The following is a 21,647-nucleotide window of genomic DNA, read 5'->3' as shown; positions in this document are numbered from 1 at the left end:
CCAACCATAAAGTGTCATGGTGCGAATGTCACATGTTACATTATCGCAGCACGGGTGAGTGTATCTCATCAACACGTGAATGTGGGGGTGGTTGGGTTAATGTGAGCCAGTACTTGTCAAATAGTAGGTCAGTTATTTCTACCGGGTCTCAGATAGAGCTGTCGGCTGTGACAGGAATATGTCACGACACGAAAGGGTTTGGGAACCACTGATGTGAGGGAACCTATGCCCAGTGGAACTCTAGCCTGGCTGTTGACACAGGGGTACATTATTTATAGGATCCCTAGATGACCCTTCCAGATGTCCTTTCCCCTCCGCCATCCTCCTGGAATCCATCCAACATAGCTCTGACTGGACATGGTGCACCTATTAGGGATGAACACACACACATTCAAGTAAATTCAGCCAGGGCAGTCACTGATTCACCACCAGTGAGTTTGCAGCAGAGAGAATAGCATCACCCTCTAGAAACCTTTAACTGCCTACTGTACATCTCTATCAGTTAGCTGGGGAAATGATCAGCCTGGACACTGAGCTATTCAGACGGTTAAAGAAACACTTGACTCAAGTTATGATCTCCTTATCTTCTTGGTTTTAGTTTGTTCCCTTTACCTTTCTTTGCTTTATAAGCAGGTAATAGATAACGTATCAGACATGTTATAGCAGTCAAACATACTGTACTAGCTATTGCACAACTGCACTGTCTCTCCTTCACTTTCATCCAGTGGAGATGTTTCTATATGTGACCGACCGCCTTGATTCGGTCTTATGTAGCAAAATCTGAAATTGTGTTTTTTACATTGGATAAAAGCAGAGACACAGAGCTACAAAATGGTATATCATACACTGCATTTAAGGGAACAATGGTAAAGTAATTATACTTTGAGAAAATGGCCTTTGAATGTTTTGGTACCTACTGTAGAGCTCTTCTTTGTCTACACCCATTCAGCATCGTTCACACCCTCTTAAGCTTTAGCCCGACCCATCTCATTTCGCTCTCGGAGCGTTCAGAGCGCACACTTGATGCTCTGGCAGATGAGTAGGGTTGATCCAAGCAATTTACGAACGCACCCGAAATGGTTACTTGCATAGTGGAGTCTTTTGTTAAGACATGTAGCTAGCTAGGTAAACAATGAACCATAATCCCAACTCATGACGTTACTACCCTGCATGAATCTGCAGGTAGCTAACCAACCAGATTCAATGTTAGCAAGCAAATGGCTCTAAGATACGAATAATAAGATCATACATGTAATGTTAGCTAGCGAGCCAGCCAGCTAACGTTAGCTAGCTAGCTAACAGTACACTTTATCTTGAAATGAAACCACTTTCTATCAAAATTAGAAATGTGTATTATCTGAAAATGTAGCTAGCTAGACTATCTTACCCGTATACATCATGCATGATAGACGCGTCTCCCTGTCACGGATGCCATGGTTGCCTTTAGTTCGAAGATGTAGTCCGGGGACAGGTGTTTTCTCCATCTCTTTAGCTATCATACTCTAATTCCACTGATTTCAAAACTCGATCCTCCAGAAAGTGAAGAGCAACACTTATGCAGCTCCACTACACAATAAAAATTTTTTTAAAGCCGTGTTAGACAGGATTACCTACACATACTGACCAGCTCAAATACACAGAAGCGTGCTATATGGCAGACCAATCCGAACGCCTCTCCGGCACGCTGACAAATAAACTATGATTAATTTAAGATAGACTTCGTGTGTCCCTGTGTAAGAATTTCCACAACAACAGGTTAGAGAATCAGGTCAGCAGATGGACGACTGAGCGGATTACATTAATAAATGGATGTAACTGTAATAGCTACTACTAATTCTTCCAGTACTACTATTGATGCTCCGGCCATAATTACTATTATCACTTCTACCACTGGTAATGGTACTACTGCACAACAAATAAAGATAATAAATAAAACACTAACCTGTTCACATGCTATCCGAAAGATTCAGTGGTACATCTCGCACATGACCAGTAGTGGGAGGTAGAAGGTATCAAAGGCATCTAGGAGCACGTAGTTGTTGTGCCACTCAATGCGGTAGGTGCGTCCCTCTACCTCGTCCCAAATTCCCCAGTCCAGGTTCTGCACCCTGAAGTCAGCCTTGTTCCAGCCCAGGTGGATGGGGAGGAAGGACACGGCCAGGGAAGTGACCCAGATGGTGGTGATGTCCAGGCCTACCCGGGGAGGCGTGACCCTGCAGGGGTAGCAGAGCGGGTCTGAGGTGGCCAGGTAACGGTCCACACTGATGGCCAGCAGGGTCAGGATGGAGGCTGTACAGAGCATCACATCCAGAAAGATGTAGATGTTATACAGGGTGCCCCTAAGGGGCCAGTGTCCACTCTGCAACTCCAGGGTGGCAGAGAGGGGCAGCACCAGAAGACCCAGTAACAGATTCGTCATGGCTAGCGACACAAAAAAGCAGTTAGAAATGCGGCGCAGGCGGCGGCTGAGCCCCATGGCCAAACACACCAGCACGTTCCCGCCGATGGTCAGCACGAGGGCTGTATTGCCGATGGAGTGGAAGATGTTTTTTAGCCATCTCTGTTTTCACTGTTCCGCAGAAGATGTCCTCTGTGATGCTCCCCTGGTGAACAAAAAAACAAAACAATGGCCATTAGACTATGCTATAATGGGCTCTGTGGAGATGATATTTCAACACAAATCAATAGTGCATTAGTATGCTGATGTTAAGTAGTATGAGGTAGAGGCTGTGTTGGATGAAAAAGCAGGCTTTTGTATTGACCCATAAGAAAATGATCTCATTACGCAATAATATCAAAGAGACCAAAAGCACAAAATATGAAAACAACGTGGCACCGTCATAGGATTCCACCTTTCCAACAAGTCAGTTCTTCACATATCTGCCCTGCTAGAGCTGCCCTGGTCAACTGTAAGTGCTGTTATTGTGAAGTGGAAATGTCTAGGCACAACAACGGCTCAGCCGCGAAGTGGTAGGCCACACAAGCTCACAGAACGTCACCGCCGAGTGCTGAAGCGCGTAGCCCGTAAAAATCATATTTCCTCGGTTGCAACACTCACTACCAAGTTCCAAACTGCCTCTGGAAGCAATGTCAGCACAATAACTGTTAGTCGGGAGCTTCATGAAATGGGTTTCCATGCCCGAGCAGCCGCACACAAGCCTAAGATCACCATGCGCAATGCCAAGCATCGGCTGGAGAGGTGTAAAGCTCGCCGCCATTAGACTCTGGAGCAGTGGAAACGTGTTCTCTGGAGTGATGAATCACGCTTTACCATCTGGCAGGCCGACGTACAAATCTGGGTTTGGCGGATGGCAGGAGAATGCTACCTGCCCGAATGCATAGTGCCAACTGTAAAGTTTGGTGGAGGAGGAATAATGGTCTGGGGCTGTTTTTCATGGTTAGGGCTATGCCCTTAGTTCCAGTGAAGGGAAATCTTAACGCTACAGCATACAATTACATTCTAGATGATTCTGTGCTTCCAACTTTGTGGCAACAGTTTGGGGAAGGCCCTTTCCTGTTTCAGCATAACAATGCCCCCGTGCACAAAGCGAGGTCCATACAGAAATGGTTTGTCAAGATCAGTGTGGAAGAACTTGACTGGCCTGCACCAGAGCCCTGAGCTCAACCCTATCAAACACCTTTGGGATGAATTGAAACGCCGACTGCAAGCCAGTGCCCAACCTCACTAATGCTCTTGTGACTGAATGGAAGCAAGTCCCCGCAGCAATATTCCAACATCTAGTGGAAAGTCTTCCCAGAAGAGTGGAGGCTGTTATAGCAGCAAAGGGGGGCCCAACTCCATACTAATGCCCATGATTTTGGAATGAGATGTTCGACGAGCAGGTGTCCACATACTTTTGGTCATGTAGTGTATCTCTTAGACTAGAAAAAAAAAAAATGGCCCTTTGGTGTCTCATATGGTTGAAATATCATCAAAGGTTGTCCACTTTAATTCATATTTGTTTTATTTCATGATAGTAACACCATTGCACATCATGTGAAGGAGAAATGTTAATGAATGTGCATGCTACTGGCACATTGTGGTGTTGTTTATTCTGGAAGGTAACCAGAACATTCCTTAAGTAAACATTAGCTTGAAGCTTAGCTGAAGTCTATCTGCAGGCCTTTTGAGAATTTGCTCAAAATGTGCATTTGAAAATAATTCAACATTAAAATGCTACGTCTTTGGAGGCCACATCATATTTGAAACATCTCCTCAACATCACATTTGGGCTCTAACATTAGCTTGGACTTGACCAAGGTACTGAAAATGTCCAGACTGCTGAAAATGTCCATGTTCTTATGGGATTATTATCTAATTGGCTAAATGGAGACAGTCTCTTGTTTCACAACCAGTGACAGTGAGTTCTGTTGTTCCCACTATCTGACCTCCCTCTGCACCTCCCAAAACCAGGTAATGTAGCTAGTGTTCCCATTACAGACAGACGAAACCTGGCTTGCACAGTGCTGGTTGATCCAATACACTCATTAAGGATGGATGACAATGGCATAGGGGTGACTGACTGCGAGCTGGCAGTTGATGCGATTACACTGTGCTGTCAGAGCTCCAATCAGATTACAGAGAAGCACGAGGCAGGAACAGACAAAGTCCACAGCAGGAAGCCAGCCAGCCCAGCACAGGGCAAACATCAGGGACTGTGCTCACAAGATCAGGAATTTACCATAGTCTGAAGATAAGGGCTGACATTTTTTGAGATGCATGCCTGCAAAGCCACTACACAACAAAACACTAAACAATACATTAATTTCACTATAACGTTGACAAACAGTGCCCACAAACTGTTAGGGCCGACATAACGCGGCAGAAGTCATGCTGGATTGACAGCATGGCCAATGCCCATGGTGTTGAATTTTTATCCTTTTAAGCTTGGAAAATAGACCCTTAAACCCAGACTTGGACCACACACCCACTCAACTGAATAGCAGGCTAGTGATTGCTTTGCAACACTTGCAGTTAGCCACTGATTCCTTCCAAACCACTCATTGTTGAATTTGCCATTTACAACTCGTTGTGTAATGTTTATGTCCAATTGTCGATGAGCACCGATACGTTTTATCTATAATTTCTCTTCATATGACAAGGATTTGCTAGTAGACTGTCTGCGTGATTCATGATGATGACTGCTTGTCTAGCTTGCTAGCTAAGATTTTAAGTATGATGTTGACATGATCAGTCCAATCAAAGATACGGTAGATATAACGTGATTTGACGTAATTTTATCTGTGGCCAATGACCTTGAGCCTTCTTGGATGGGCACTTCTAATGTAACTCTGTGGCTATACCCAAGGGGCTTGAACCCCTACGCTCCGTATTGTCCACTGGCTGCCCCACCACCACAGAAAGCACTGAGCTAGGCTGAAACACCTGTATTTTGGAGCTGCCTTACTCCAGAAAGCAAAATAAATGTATTAACTCAATGATTTTTTTTTTTACATTGTTTGCAAACTGATATGTGACACGTATTAAGGCCAAAATAACACGCAAAACAGGCAAAAAAATCAAATAAAAAATATATACAGTATCAGTCAAAGGTTTGGACACACCTACTCATTCCAGGGTTTTTCTTTATTTTTACTATTTTCTACATTGTAGAATAACAGTGAAGACATCAAAACTATGAAATAACACATATGGAATCATGTAGTAACCAGTAAAGTGTTAAACAAATCAAAATATATTTTAAATTTGAGATTCTTCAAAGTAGCCACCCTTTGCCATGATCACAGCTTTCACAATCTTGGCATTCTCTAAACCAGTTTCACCTGGAATGCTTTTCCAACAGTCTTGAAGGAGTTCTCTCATATGCTGAGCACTTGTTGGCTGCTTTTCCTTCACTCTGCCGTCCAACTCACCCCAAACTGGGTTGAGGTCGGGTGATTGTGGAGGCCAGGTCATCTGATGCAGTACTCCATCACTCTCCTTCTTGGTCAAATAGCCCTTACACAGCCTGGAAGTGATTTCATTGTCCTGTTGAAAAACGAATGATAGTCCCTCTTACGGATACAGGTATCCTGTATATGTATTTGTTTTTCCTCTCCTTCTGCCCTAATCACAGGTGTCCCTTGTTTTCCTGATTGGTGGTCGTTGGTGTGTCCCACCTGTCCGACATCCGTTCGTCTGCTGATTGCTGAGGTGGACCAATCAGTGGACACTCCTCCGTATTGCACCACCTGTTTCTGGTTATTCATTACCATATGACATCACACATCCCCTGGCTATAAAAAGCCAGTCAGTTGTGTTTTCTGACCAGAGACTAGTTTTTTCTTTGTGAGTATGTATACTGTGGTGTCTTGTTTTTGTGTACTCACACGTTTGCTGTTTAGTCCACATGGTACCTATGTTGTTTGTTTGTGCCTGGGAAATGGGGGATTTAGCAAGTCGCCCTTGGGCATACACTACCCATAGGAAAACTTTGTCTAAACACACTAGTTAGACCTGAGCGGACCACCCACTGTATTTTTGTACGGTTAGCAGTAAGCTTAGCAGTTCTTGAGGCAGGCAAGATCAGTTTAGGGGTTTTACTTTATTGTTTCATTCCTTGGGTCCAGCTCAGCCCCTTTTCCCCAAACCGTTTACCGTGTGTTTATAATAAACATTTAGTGTTTGACGGTAGCATTTGGTTGTCGACGTATTTTGTTCTCAGTGGTCTTTGTCAATATTCTAATTTGCATGAGTTATGTTACGGGTCTCTTTTCCATCCACCCTAGACTTTTAAAGCCACGGGGTTCGTAACAGTCCCACTAAGCCCAAACCAGATGGGATGGCGTATCGCTGCAGAATGCTGTGGTAGGCATGCTTGTTAAGTGTGCCTTGAATTCTAAATAAATCACAGACAGTCTCACCAGCAAAGCACCATCACACCTCCTCCTCCATGCTTCACGGTGGGAACTACACATGCAGAGATCATCCGTTCACCTACTCTGCCTCTCACAAAGACACGGCGGTTGGAACCAAAAATCTCAAATTTGGACTCATCAGACCAAAGGACAGATTTCCACCGGTCTAATGTCCATTGCTCGTGTTTCTTGGCTCAAGCAAGTCTCTTTTTATTGGTGTCCTTTAGTAGTGGTTTCTTTGCAGCAATTTGACCATGAAGGCCTGATTCACGCTGTCTCCGCTGAACAGTTGCTGTTGAGATGTGTCTGTGACTTGAACTCTGTGAAGCATTTATTTGGGCTGCATTTTCTGAGGCTGTTAACTCTAATGAACTTATCCTCTGCAGCAGAGGTAACTCTGGGTCTTCCTTTCCTGTGGTGGTCCTCATGAGAGCCAGTTTCATCGTAGCACTTGATGATTTTTGCGACTGCACTTGAAGAAACTTTAAAAGTTCTTGAAATGTTCAGGATTGACCGACCTTCATGTCTTAAAGTAATGATGGACTGTCGTTTCTCTTTACTTGTTTGAGCTGTTCTTGCCTTAATATGGACTTGGTATTTTACCAAATAGGGCTATCTTCTTTATACCACCCCTACCTTGTCACAACACAACTGATTGGCTCAAATGTATTAAGAAGGAAAGAAATTCCACAAATGAACTTTTAACAAGGCACACCTGTTAATTGAAATGCATTCCAGGTGACTACTTCATGAAGCTGGTTGAGAGAATGCCAAGAGTGTGCAAAGCTGTCATCAAGGCAAAGGGTGGCTACTTTGAAGAATTTAAAATCTAAAATATATTTTTATTTGTTTAACACTTTTTTGGTTACTACATGATTCCTTATGTGTTACTTCATAGTTTTGATGTCTTCACTATTATTCTACAATGTAGAAAATAGTAAAAATAAAGAAAAACCATGGAATGAGTAGGTGTGTCCAAACCTTTGACTCGTACTGTACTTTGTATCCCTAATTTACGCAAGCTTTTCCTTCATTTAGTCAGTTACCGGTATGCTTACAGTTGGGAAGGCTGCTGTTCGGGCAGCCAAATATAGGCTACAGCTTGTTGCGTTATGGCCATAGACATATTTAATCCATAGAAGGGTCTTGTAACCTCTTACCCTGGCAATCTGACTGTTAAATTCATGGGTACACTGGTAATGGATGCCAGTCCTGACTTGAATGGTAACTGCGATCTATGGATTGTGCGATCTATGGATTTTATTTTTATGGTTGGTTGCGGCTGTAGGTTTGCCTTTTGCAGATTTCAAAATACAATCGCGGAAAAAAACATACGGTTTTCAAAGCAAATGCCTACAGCTGAAAAGAGAAGACTAATCTGTCTGTAGAACCAATATTTTTAAAAAATCTCAACAACTCCAAATGTTTTGGTAACAGCGGCACTGTTTTCAAAGTAGCGGTGGGCTCTGGTCAACATTTGCTGTTCAGTTGTCAATAAACGCACAGTAAATAGCCTACTTGGCACCAGGACTCCGCATGCCTGGCTATCTGAAACACACAAAATAAAATAAATGAATGTGTCAGAAAACAATAATTAGGCTATTGGATTTCGACTCATCGTTAAATGTAGCACGCTGAAAATGAGTGTGTAACCAGCTGATAAGCCTACAGCGGGTGCTAATGGAAAACACTAAACCCAAACCCTAAACCTAATCCCTATCCTTAATTCTAACCCTAATTGCAATCCTAAACCTAACCTCTAAGCCTAAAATATCAGTTTTCCTTCTGAGGAAATGTCCCTGCTTGTCCAATGTTCCTTGTTTTACTATCCTTGTGAGGACTTCTGGTCCCCACAAGGAGGAGGACTTCTGGTCCCCACAAGGATAGTAAAACCAAACACATGCACACCCACTCACAGAGATGCACACCCACTCACAGAGACACACACCAACATGCTGAACACAAAGTATATCGATGCACAGTAAATGTGTAAGCTAAATGGCTTCACACTTCTCATTATGTAACATGAAGGGTCAAATCCATTCATTACATTTTCTTGAAATGGTGCCATTCTGTTTCTTTCTTGCATTATATCCTCCATATGAGTTTGTGTATCAGTTTGACTACAGTAGTATCAACAACAATCTAATTCAGTGGAAAGGCCAAAAATGCAGTAGAAACTTAAACTTTCATTTGACAATAACAGTCCACCATAGTCTAGACATTGCATTACCACCTCGCAGAATGTAATCAAACATTGACATTTACAGTAGGCTTTGACAAAAGACATGTCTGTAGTGTTAGGAGCAACTAGTTCTTAAGATAAATAGAGCGAGAGAGAGAAAGATAGATGGAGAGGGGGGAGAGAGAGAGGGGAATTGAGATGGGGGAGATAGTGTGTTTGTGAGAGACCATGAGAACGAGAGAGATAATGGATAACCTGCAATATAGACAATGATTTACACCAACGACAGTGGAAAAGTGATGTCGAAATCCATTATCTGAATGGCCTTATGGTTCTCTGCACTTAGTAAACTATCATATCCTGACAAGCATTTGAAATGATTAGCATTTGAAATGAGGAGTCCAACACTGTAAATGTCTCGCATGCGTTCTGCGTTCTGAAAGTGAAACTTTCAAGTCAATATAGATTCCTCTGTGGAGTAAACTCTTGTCCGTTTCCATGGAGACTTGGTCTCCCTGGTGATTCCAACCTACAGCATTGTCTTCATGCCACATGAGTAGGGTTCTGGGGACTGTCAGTGATGGGACAGAGATAACAGGGAGTTGTTGACTAAAGTGGTTAGACTGTTTAGATGCACCCCTAAATAGAACCAACCTTTTTAATTTCCCCACGCTGCTTGTGTGCCCCAGAACAAAGGGAATGGGTGAAATATAGGCCTGGGATCCTCTTACAGGACATTACATTATTAATTTACCTGGTAGACATCCTATAAGAATTGGCCAAAAATCAACACAGTCGATTTGTGTACATTTACCAGCATGTGCTATGTTAGCTGGTGAGCCTGAGCCCCATGAAGGACAATATTAGTGTGGTATCAGTGTTATGGAACTACAGCACATTAGTTCCTAGGCAGTCATGATAGCTAAAGAAAACTACTGTGTGTCACGAGCTCAGAAGTAATATTACGACTGCTGAGGGGCTCACTTGGTGGGACCCTTGGTCAAATATTTATACTGACAGACCTGGTTAGTTTGACTTGGTAAGTCAATGTGAGACAATAGATGGGATTTATCCCCCAATATATGGTGAATTAAATCTTCATTCAATTTTGAAATAAGTTAATTTAATTGACCTTGGGGAATCCACCTGTGGACCTTTACCTTGGGGTATGCACCATTAGACTTTTATCAGCAAAGGTCTAATGAGTGAGTGGCATCTGGTCACCGTAAGTGCATGTACTTCACTCTACAGCACTCAAGATCAAGGGTAGATGAGAACAGAACAGAGGGGCCATTATTTTACTATGCAATGAAAGTCAAGAGGCTCCACTGGCCTGAGGCCCACACAGAAACTACTTTCAACAAATATAACTAAACCAAAGAGAGTGATGGGGAACTTACAGAAAATAAGTGGGCCAGGGAATGAGAATGGAATATTTGGGATGGTGTGGATTGAGAGAAATGGCATGGAAACAGAGATTTCAGAGGGAGAGTGGGGAGGACGAGAAGACACATGAAGTCAACATTGTCATGCTTGTTGTGGGCTAGCCTGTTGAGCTGGTGATGGCAAGCCTGTGTTGGGCTGGTGAAGGCAAGCCTGTGTTGGGCTGGTGTGTCCGCGATGTGGGCTAGTCTATGCTTGGGGTGGGCTAGTATCTGTTGGACCGGTGTAGGCCAGCACGTGTTGGTCTGGTGTGGGCTTGGTGTGGGCTAGCCTTTGTTGGTCTGGTGATGGCTAGCCCGTGTCGGGCTGGTGTGGGTTCTCCTGTGTCCACCTTGCCCACTGAATACACACATGGGACCAATGGAGTCATGTTTGCTGGGTAAATAAGACATATCCTCAGGGTTAGGTATAAACTTGTGTGTTTTTATAGTCACAGCCTAGAGTCAGAAGTCTGGAGGTCTCCCAACAGCAGGATGACATAACTGGACAGTAGAACAGAACAGACAGTAGAACAGAACAGAGCACCGCTGAGCTACAGCCACCCACTAGCATGCTAACCAACAGCCTGTCAATGGTTAGCCAATGACGGTGAAGCATAATTCTAATTTCACAGTTACACTGTATTTGTGTATGATTGCCAGACTACAGCAAATACTTAGGCTCCTAGTAAACCACTTGGGCAGCGTTTAGACAGGCAGCCCAATTCTGATATTTTTTCCACTAATTGGTCTTTTGACCAATCACATCAGATCTGATTGGTCAAAAGACCAATTAGTGAAAAAAAAGATCAGAATTGGGCTGCCTGCCTAAACTCAGCCAGGGCATAACATTAACTTTTTGTTCCATCAACCGATGTGGCAAGTAGATGAAAAAATCTACCAGCCACTCAGAGCTTTTATCAGCCAAAATAATTTTTCTACATAGTTACATACAAAAACTGTTGACCATGCTTTGTAATGTTTCTAAAACAAGAAATGTATTAGTAAGAAGTAATGTGGTATATTGCTCAATTTCATTTCATTTTTTGTGACCTGAGTATTTTAACCAAAATATCAGATGAGACAAAATGTCCAGCTGCCCCTTTAAGGGCAGGAGGTTACCCTGGTAACGGGACCACTCAAGTCATGTCACATGTGTATGTGTGTACTTTGAAAACAGCTACTTCAGCATTTTTGTGCTAGAAATTCCAACTGGCACATACGCTCATACTTGGACTTAGGGTAACAGGTGGTAAGACGCTCCCCTAAGATCAATATCTAATTACTGTCCCAAAAAAACAATGTTTGAAAAAACAGAATTGTAGGTGGATGATGGGTAACAAACTATAAAGCGAAAAAATGGCTACAGTTAACAGATTTGTAGTTATTTAATAAAATGTATTTTTTAGGAAAGGGGCATTTTGCCTTGCTACACTGCTTGCATCGTATCCAGTCCCCACCGGTAACAGAGAAGAGCTCGTTACAGAACAAGCATTCTGCATCCCGTTCTTTTAGGGTGTTTGTTGTGGTTTTGGAACCTGGAACAACCTTTTTCAGTGCCACCACAGCTTTCTTCAGTGTCACAGGTTTCGAACCCACTACCCTGGCGTTACAAGCGCCATGCTCTACCAATTGAGCTACAGAGGATGATGAAAATGTAGTGGATGTGGACAAGCTGTCTACTAAAACAGTTTTATTGATCTGAACCCCAGTAAAAGCTTCCTGTGTCACTGCTCCTCTAACCTCATATAAATAAAGCATGGTTATTGACCTATCTTCCAGGAGGCAAAGTAAACCATGGGAGAACAGGTAATCCCAAAGATGCAAACAGTGGACATCAACAATGAAACATCTGAAATGTCCATCTCACAGACATCAGTCTTATAGTAGTCACTCCATAGATCATACAGATATTGTTTTGTTTATCCATGACAAAAATAGACATAGGCCTTTCTATCGATTGACCAAGCAAGGAAATTCCAAGTGCTCACCCACTGGGAAAAAACGGGTTGAATCCACGTAATTTCAACCACAAACATCTATGTGAATCAACGTGGAAAATTAATTGGATTTGCAAAAAGTCATCAACATAAGAGCATTTCGTCTTTTTTACCCAACATTTAACCTAAATCCAATGACGTGACATTTTTTTGTTGATTTTACGTTGAATTCACGTTAGTTGACAACTCAACCAAATGTAAATCAAAACTAGATGTTAAACTGACGCCTGTGCCCAGTGGGCAGTAAACAGTAGCATCTGAACAGTAGCATTGATTAACTCCTTATTAAATATGTAAGTGACTGTGATATGTGACCTAAAATAACGTTTTTGATACTGGATTGCTTCGATGTTTCTTGGTTGTATCACCCTGTAATTGAGGAAGACATTGTTGTGGCTGATAATGTCGTAAAGTACACATTAGCTTTATTGTCTGCTGCGTAAATGTGGGAGTTCCCCTGGGGTGAGTCGCTCGCTGTGGCTGATAGCTGGGGATCAATCAATGAATGGCCTGTACCATTTAACAGTCAAAAGACATCCCTGACTGACTCAAGTTTAAACAACATACCAGTCATACTCAAATGGCAGACCAGCTAAGGGTCAATACGGGCCGAACAGCACCAAACGATATCGAAGTCAGTAAATTAATTTCAGACAGCTTTCAAACATGACCGACCGGGAACCGTTTCTCAAGTGCAGTGCAGCCTCTCTGTCTCTGGCAGTGGTGAAGAAACACCAGCCTGTGGCCGCGTCCTATCCAATCGCGTGCATTTATACAAATTAGTCTCATGAAGAGAGCCGCGCCTCATCCAATCGCATAAATATATCCAAATATCTTCAACAGTGAAAGACGGTGTTATGAAGCGCCACTATGACACAAAACACAGTCATTTCGAGCAAACGTATCCCCAGAACACAGAGGTGAGAACGAGAAAAATAAATCAGCTCAAAGCCCAATATGCGAGTTCCACCAAAGTTCTTGTGCATTCTCTGACAGCCCAAGAACGTGCAATGGAGTGCTCACTGAGAATAGCTTGGGTTTTGGGAAAACGCAAAAAGCCATTTACTGACGCAGAGATGGTTAAAAAATGCATAAGTGAAGTTGCTGAGACCTTGCTTGATGGTAAACAAAAAGATGAGCTGAAGGAAAAGATCAAACAGATCCCACTGTCAGATTCCACAGCAATGAGAAGAACTGAAATATTAGCTGAAGATGTGACTTCACAACTTGATGAGGCCATTCAGAATGCACCATGCATTTATTTAGCTGTAGATGAATCAACAGATGCCACCGATAATGCACAGCTTCCGGTATTTGTGAGATTTTGTGACAAAACAAAAATGGAATTCTGTGAGGACCTGTTGGGTTTAACTCTTGAAGCACACACATGAGGAGAGGACATTCATGAGGCCATCAAAGGGATGCTGACAAAAAGTGGAATAGATCTGAAGTTGGTGGTCTCCATCACCACAGATGGAGCTCCATTCATGATAGGAAGAGGGAGGGGACTGGTTGCACGTTTGTAAGAGGACACCCTGACCTGACATCTTACCACTGCATCATCCACCAATCTGTCCTTTGTGCCAGTCTGGGAGAAGTGTATGCTGAGGTCATGACAACATTGATGAAACTGCTAAACCTTTTGAGAACATCATCATCCCTACAGCATCGTCTGCTAAGAGGCTTTCTGACTGAGGTTAATGCCAGCTATGATGACTTACAACTGCACAACATTGTCAGATGGCTCAGCAAAGGTAGGGTTTTGGAGCGCTTTAGGGCCATTCGGGAGGAGATCAAATCTTTCCTATCTGAGCAAAAGAGTGAAAAGGCAACTCAGTTTACAGAGTTTTTGGAAGATGAGAAAAAAATGCAAACAGCTGCATTGTTGGCAGACATCACATCACATCTTAATGAGCTCAATGTTAAGCTGCAGGAACAACACAGTGTGTGATTTGATAACAGCAGTCTGGACTTTCCAGAGGGAAATTGAGATTTTCAAGACTGATTTCCAGGGAGAACTTGTCCACTTCCCAAAACCTTTGGAGCAAACCCAGGGAGAGAAAGATGTGCCCCACCATGGTGATTTCATACAGAAGCTGATGGATAACTTCAAGGCTCGCTTTCATTACTTTGCTCTTGGAAGAGAACTGCTGCTGTTCATACAGAACCCCTTCTTGGTCACAAATGTCACAGAGTTTTCAGAGGAAGTAAAACAGACCTTCAGATAGGTAAATGTTGCATCACTACAAATTGAGTTGATTGAACTGCAAGAAAATGTGGCTTTGAAAGAGCAGGTTGGTGATTGTGACCCTGTCAGTTTCTGGGGAAAGATAGTGCCTGCAGCTGGTTTCCCTGTTCTAAACAACATGGCACTACACACCCTGACCATTTTTGCTTCCACATACTGCTGTGAGTCAGCCTTCTCTACAATGAACATTATTAAAACCAAATACCACAACAGGCTCATCAATGAACACCTGCACCAGTGTCTTAGTTGCCAAAGTTCCAATTATTGTCAGGAGAAAAAAACTGTCATTTCTCTCATTAGTCATTGATGCAAGGCCCAGCGTGACTTGTGCATGTATGGAACACAGTCTGTGATGCAAGGCCCAGCGTGACTTGTGCATGCATGGAACACAGTCTGTGCACTAAGATTTTCTTTTCTATTGGACTCTCCTTTGTTCTCCATAAAATGTGCACTTTAATTTATAATTATTATTTATTCAATTAAGAGAAATGCAAGGCCCATGTACATTGGCTCAGTGACTTTTTTTGCATACAGATTACTATGCAACCACTTGTGTTCTTCAGCAATGTTGTCACAAATGTGCACTTGATTATATTTTTGTAAAAAGAGAAACCATTCATTTTTTAAATACTTTTTGTTGTACTAATTTCTTACATTTCTTTGAAGCAGCATGGCAAATAGTAATAGCCTACTTACTACTATAGCAGAGCCTGTTCAATGCACATGTTCACAGTCAAAATAAAGAAGTTGTTTGTAATTCATTCAAATGTACCTGATTGGTCTCATTTAATGCATTTAATAGTAGTCCTGAAAACATTTGATATAAAACCATGTATCCCAAATAATAATATGGACAATGGTAAGTTTGATACTATGCTGAAATAGAGCACCGATAAATGACAATATCTATTCTATCAGGACCTTTCCCACTTAGGATATTTGTGTTACTGGACCTTCTCAAATTGTATCTTAATACCCCTGCAGTATACAGTAGGTGGGCTCTACGGGTATTATTTAACCACACACATACTGTAGCCTTACCACAGAGTGTGTGTGTGTGTGTGTGTGTGTGTGTGTGTGTGTGTGTGTGTGTGTGTGTGTGTGTGTGTGTGTGTGTGTGTGTGTGTGTGTGTGTGTGTGCGTGTGTGTGCATGTGTATGTGTGTGTCTATGCCTGTGTGTGTGTGTCTCGTGTGTGTGCTTGTTCCTGTGCCTGTGTGTGTCTGTGTGTCTGTGTGTGTGTGTGTGTGTGTGTGTGTGTGTGTGTGTGTTGTAATAGAGTAATGGAAAGAGAAAGGTTAATTTCTCCTAGCACTCATTCACTACTTCCTACAAATCTAAAAGCATTGGATTGGTGGAGGCATGGGCTATTTCGTATACCAGTAATTTCCTTTCAAATCAGTGAAGGGAAGTGAACAAGTGCACACTTTGGGAGGAAGGAGATACATTGGGACTAAGGGAGAATCTCAGTTGCATACTCCTCGCGTCGTCTCTCCTCGCCTCCTTCTCAAAACCCATTGGAGGAGAAGGTCAGAGGATGAGGGACCTCCGGGTTTCTTATCCAATGGGTTTTGAGAAGGAGGCAAGGAGAGATGAGAGAGGACGCGAGGAGTAAACAATTGAGATTATCTCCCTCACTAACTTTAAGCATCAGTTGTCAGAGCACCTTACCGATCACTGCACCTGTACACAGCCCATCTGAAATTAGCCCGCCCTAACTACCTCATCCCTATATTGTTATTTATTTTGCTCATTTGTACCCCAGTATCTCTATTTGCACATCATCTCTTGCACATCTATCATTCCAGTGTTAATACTAATTGTAATTATTTTGCACTATAGCCTATTTATTGCCTTACCTCCATAACTTGCTACATTTGCACACACTGTATATATATGTATTTCTGTTGTATTTTTGACTTTGTTTTGTTTTACCCCATATGTAACTCTGTGTTGTTGTTTTTATCGCACTGCTTTGCTTTATCTTGGCCAGGTCGCAGTTGTAAATGAGAACTTGTTCTCAACTGGTTTACCTGGTTAAATAAAGGTGAAATAAAATAAAAAAATAAAAAAATTCTCCCAGAAATGGACCACAATGTTTCTCTCTGCTGCACTCTGCTGGCCATTGGAAGTACTGAAGACATATTTTGGAATATGAAAACATGTTTTGAGACAATGAATATAATAATAATAATAATAATATGCCATTTAGCAGAATATCACAGCTGCTCTTATTTAGAAGATTCTGGTATACAGAAACAAACAAAACACACACATACGCACAAGGACACACACACACACACACACACACACACACATTGTGGCATGGCCACCCACCACCTCTCTCTCTGTGCAAATGTGATATGATGTGATGCTCATCTGTGAAGTCTTTCAACTATATTTAAAGACCACACACAAAAAAGACTATACTTTCGTAAATACAGCTAGTTAACTAGCTAGCTAAGTTAGCTAACAATTCAATACAAGTTGTAGCTATCTAAATAGCTAGCAACATTAGCAAGTTTGCTAATTTGTGCTAATTGCAACATTTTGAGAGATTTGTAGGGCATGGTTAACAAAAACTCAGAACTGGTTTGACAATATTTTGTAGTTTAAAAAACAAATTTGGCCCTGGGGGTTGAGGGGGCTTGTAGACTGCCCGAGTTCTTGGATAAGTTAGTACTTGCAACTGTTCGGACACTAAAGAAAATAATGTTGGCACATAGGCGGTATCAACTTCAGATGAGTCCCATGGGGGTTGTGGGGGTTAGTTTGGACACTACAGACATATCCCCTCATCAGTACCTATATAAGTGTTCCCTCTGCCCCCTTGTCTTTGTGTGTGATTGTTTATTGTGGAGGGTAGAGAAGCTTGGTGGAGCTTAGTGTATTTTGTAACGCCGGGATATTCCTCGAGTGCCTTGTTATTTCCAGTGCGCCTGTTTTGCGCACTGGAGGGTTTTGACACATTTCTGCGTAACTCTGTGTTCTGGAATAAATCCTGTTATTCTGTGATTTACCCTCCTGCGCCTGACTCCTTAAAAAATCACTCATCACAGAATCACACACCCAGACATAGAGTCAGCAGGAGAGGAGCACATGCCTGGAGTCGTGGCGTGGGTCCGGGAGCATTCTACGATGCTAACCAGCTTGGGAGAAGCGATGGATTGGGTTCTCCAGGTCGTCCAACACCTGGAGAGGAGAGGACCCGATCTGTCGGGACCAGCTGAGCGACCAGATCCGGCCACCCACACCCCAGCACCCAGAGGGATTCATATATCCTGACCTAGGGATTTTGACGAGACAGCTGCCCGCTGACAGGGATTCCTCCTGCAACTGGATCTATACCTCTCGACCATCAGCCCGGCTCCATCGGAGCTGTAAAAGGTGTCCGCCCTCGTCTCCTGCCTCTCGGGGAAAGCTCTGGAGTGGGCCAATGTGGTCTGGAGTGAAGGAGGAGCCGCGTTGGACAACTACGGGGCGTTCGCTCGCCTTTTCCGGGCCGTCTTCGATCACCCGCCCGAGGGTAGAGACGTGGGCGAGCGGTTGGTCCACCTGAGGCAGGGGACGAGGACCGCGCAGGAATTTGCCCTGGAGTTTCGTACTCTAGCGGCTGGGTCCGGGTGAAACGAACGGGCCCTCATCGACCACTTCTGGTGCCATCTGCGAGAGGACGTCCGAAGGGAGCTAGCCTGCCTTGACACCACATTGTCCTTTAATCAACTGGTGGACATGGCCATCCGGTTGGACAACCTGCTGGCTTCTAGAGGACGTCCTGGAAGAGGCCTGCCTGTTTTACTCCCCCCCCCCCCAATCCGGGTCACGAGAGGATGGAGCTGGGTGGTGCGGCGATCCGGGAGAGCGTAGGATGACAGCGCCGGTGTCACTCTGGTGGCACAAGAGGACATTTCACTGAACGCTGTCATCAGTGTTCTTTTGGGTCTGGAGGCGGCAGGCAGAGCACTCTCGCGTCATCCCAGGTATCGAACACGCACACTTGTTCAGAGCTCTCTGCCCGGCAGCCGTGCGTAATTGGCAGACTCCAACCACGGTAAAGGAGGTGCAATGCTTTATTGGCTTTGCCAACTACTATCGGAGGTTTATCCGGGGCTTTGGCAAGGTCACAGCTCCCATCACCTCTCTGTTGAAGGGTGGGACATCCCAGCTCTGCTGGTCTGTTGAGGCTGACAGGGCCTTCTGCAATTTGAGGGCTCTGTTCACCTCAGCCCCGGTACTGGCCCAGCCCGAGCCATCACTACTGTTCGTAGAGGTGGATGCGTCCAAGGTCGGGATAGGCGCTGTCCTGTCTCAACGCTCGGGCACGCCACCCAAGCTCCGCCCCTGTGCCTTCTTCTCCAAGAAGCTCAGCCCGACAGAGCAGAACTACGACGTTGGTGATCGGGAGCTGTTGGCTGTTGTCCGAGCCCTGACAATGTGGAGGCACTGGCTCAAGGGGGCGAAACACCCTTTCCTCGTCTGGATGGACCACCGTAACCTGGAGTACATCCGGGCAGCGAGGAGGCTGAACCCTCGCCAGACCAGGTGGGCCCTATTCTTCACCCAGTTTGATTTTACACTATCTTACATCCCAGGTACGAAGAACGTGAAGGCAGATGCATTGTCACGGCTGTACGACACAGAGGAGAGGCCCATATCCAACACCCCTGTACTCCCGGGCCTCCTGCATTATGGCGCCGGTAGTGTGGGCGATGGGCGTGGACATAGAGCGGGCTTTACGCACAGAGCCATCTCCACCTCAGTGCCCAGCTGGGCTGCAGTATGTGCCGTCTCTTGTCTGTGACCGTTTGATCTATTGGGCACACAAGTCCCCCTCCTCTGGTCACCCAGGTATCGGCCGTACAGTGCGCTGCCTGACCGGAAAGTACTGGTGGCCTACCTTGGCTAAGGACATGAGGGTGTGTGTCTCCTCCTGCTCGGTGTGCGCCCAGAGTAAGGAACCTAGGCACCTCCCAGCAGGTAAGTTACAACCCTTACCAGTTCCACAAGGCCATGGTCCCACCTGTGTATTGACTTTCTCACTGATCTTCCCCTCTCTCAGGGTAACACCACCATCCTGGTCGTTGTGGACCGCTTTTCAAAAGCCTACCACCTCCTTCCTCTGCCCGGTCTCCCCCCGGCCCTGCAGACTGCGTAGCCCTGTTTACTCACATCTTCCGGCACTATGGGGTGCCAGAGGACATAATGTCTGACCAGGGTCCCCAGTTTACATCCAGGGTCTGGAATGCGTTCATGGAACATCTGGGGGTCTCGGTCAGCCTGACCTCTGGGTTTCACCCCGAGAGTAATGGGCAGGTGGAACAGGTGAATTGGGATGTGGGTAGGTTCCTGCGGTCCTACTGCCAGGACCGGCCGGGGGTGTGGTCGGTGTTCTTGCCATGGACAGAATATGCCCAGAACTCTCTCCGCCACTCCTCCACTAACCTATCACCATTTCAATGTGTTTTAGATTTTCAGCCGGTTTTGGCACCGTGGCATCAGAGCCAGATCCTGCGGTGGATGACTGGTTTCGGCGCGCGGAGGAGACGTGGAACGCTGCTCACGTCCACCTCCAGCGCGCCGTGCATCGCCAGAAGGCCAACGCTGACCGCAACCACAGTGAGGCCCCGGTTTTGGTACCGGGTGATCGGGTCTGGCTCTTGACCCGGAATCTGCCACTCCGCCTGCCCTGCCGGAAGCTGAGCCCGTGGTTTGTGGGGCCGTTCAAAGTCCTGAGGAGGATAAACGAGGTTACTTATAGGTTATTACTCCCTCCAGATTACCGTATTAACCCCTCGTTTCATGTGTCTCTCCTCAGGCCGGTGGTGGCTGGTCCGCTCCAGGAGTCTGAGGTGCGGGAGGTTCCTCCGCCCCCTCTGGACATCGAGGGGGCCCAGGCGTACTCCATCCGTTCCATCCTGGATTCGAGGCATCAGGTGGGGGGCCTTCAGTACCTCGTGGAGTGGGAGGGGTACAGTCTGGAGGAGTGGTGCCGGGTTCCGGTGAGGGATATCCTCGATCCCTCCCTATTGCGGGATTTCCACCGGCGCCATCTGGCTCGCCCGGCTCCGCGTCCTCCTGGCCGTCCCCGAGGCCGGTGTCTGCGCGCTGCTGGAGCTGCGCATCAAGGGGCGGGGGTACTGTCACGAATTCTTCCGAAGCTGCCTCCTCTCCTCGTCGTCACTGGCCTTCTAGCCACTGCCTCTCCTCATCTCATCATTCCATTTGTTTTGTCTTGTTTATTACACACACCTGGTTCATATCCCCTCATCAGTACCTGTATAAGTGTTCCCTCTGCCCCCATGTCTTTGTGTGTGATTGTTTATTGTGGAGGGTTGAGAAGCTCCGTCTATTTTGTATCGCCGGGATATTCCCCGTGTGCCTTGTTATTTCCAGTGTGCCTGTTTTGCGCACTGGAGTGTTTTGATGCATTTCTGCGTGAAATAAATCCTGTTATTCTGTGATTTACCCTCCTGCGCCTGACTCTTTCAAAAATCACTCATCACACCTGCGCTGTAATTGACATTCACTCTATTAAAAGTGCTTTAAATTACAGTACCTGGGTAGATGCTTCCTTTCAGTGATTTCCACACTCAGTACTGCAGGGGCCCTGAGAACTGTCTCTCACACAGACTGGGAGCCGTGAGAGTAGGCTTCTCAAACTTCGACGACGGCCTGCCAAAAACAACACAAGCTTCAGACAATACATATCAGAAACAGGAAAACCCCATTATGGAATGACATGGTGAAATCTAAAATGGCCCACGACCCACCACGCTCTTACCTCTGGAGCAAGGTCTTGATATTCTGGGACGAGACAGGAAAAACAGAGGGGAGAGGTTGCTGATTAATTTTGGCAGTAAAAAAATCGGACTGCGACCGCGCCACACAAACACAAGAGGGTAGGGGCCGGGTGGGCATTCCGCCTCGGAGGCGGAT

General features: G+C 45.0%; 1 pseudogene; it reads right to left on the bottom strand.

The window, feature by feature from the left end:
* Positions 1–1,596: 1,596 nt before the first annotated feature.
* LOC121542220 lies at positions 1,597–19,398 on the bottom strand (annotated as a pseudogene).
* Positions 19,399–21,647: the final 2,249 nt, after the last annotated feature.

This window comes from Coregonus clupeaformis, chromosome 27 (assembly GCF_020615455.1).
Source record: "Coregonus clupeaformis isolate EN_2021a chromosome 27, ASM2061545v1, whole genome shotgun sequence".
NCBI classification, from domain to species: Eukaryota; Metazoa; Chordata; class Actinopteri; order Salmoniformes; family Salmonidae; genus Coregonus; species Coregonus clupeaformis.
Note: the sequence above shows the minus strand (reverse complement) of the source record. Positions and strands in the feature narration are given on the sequence as shown.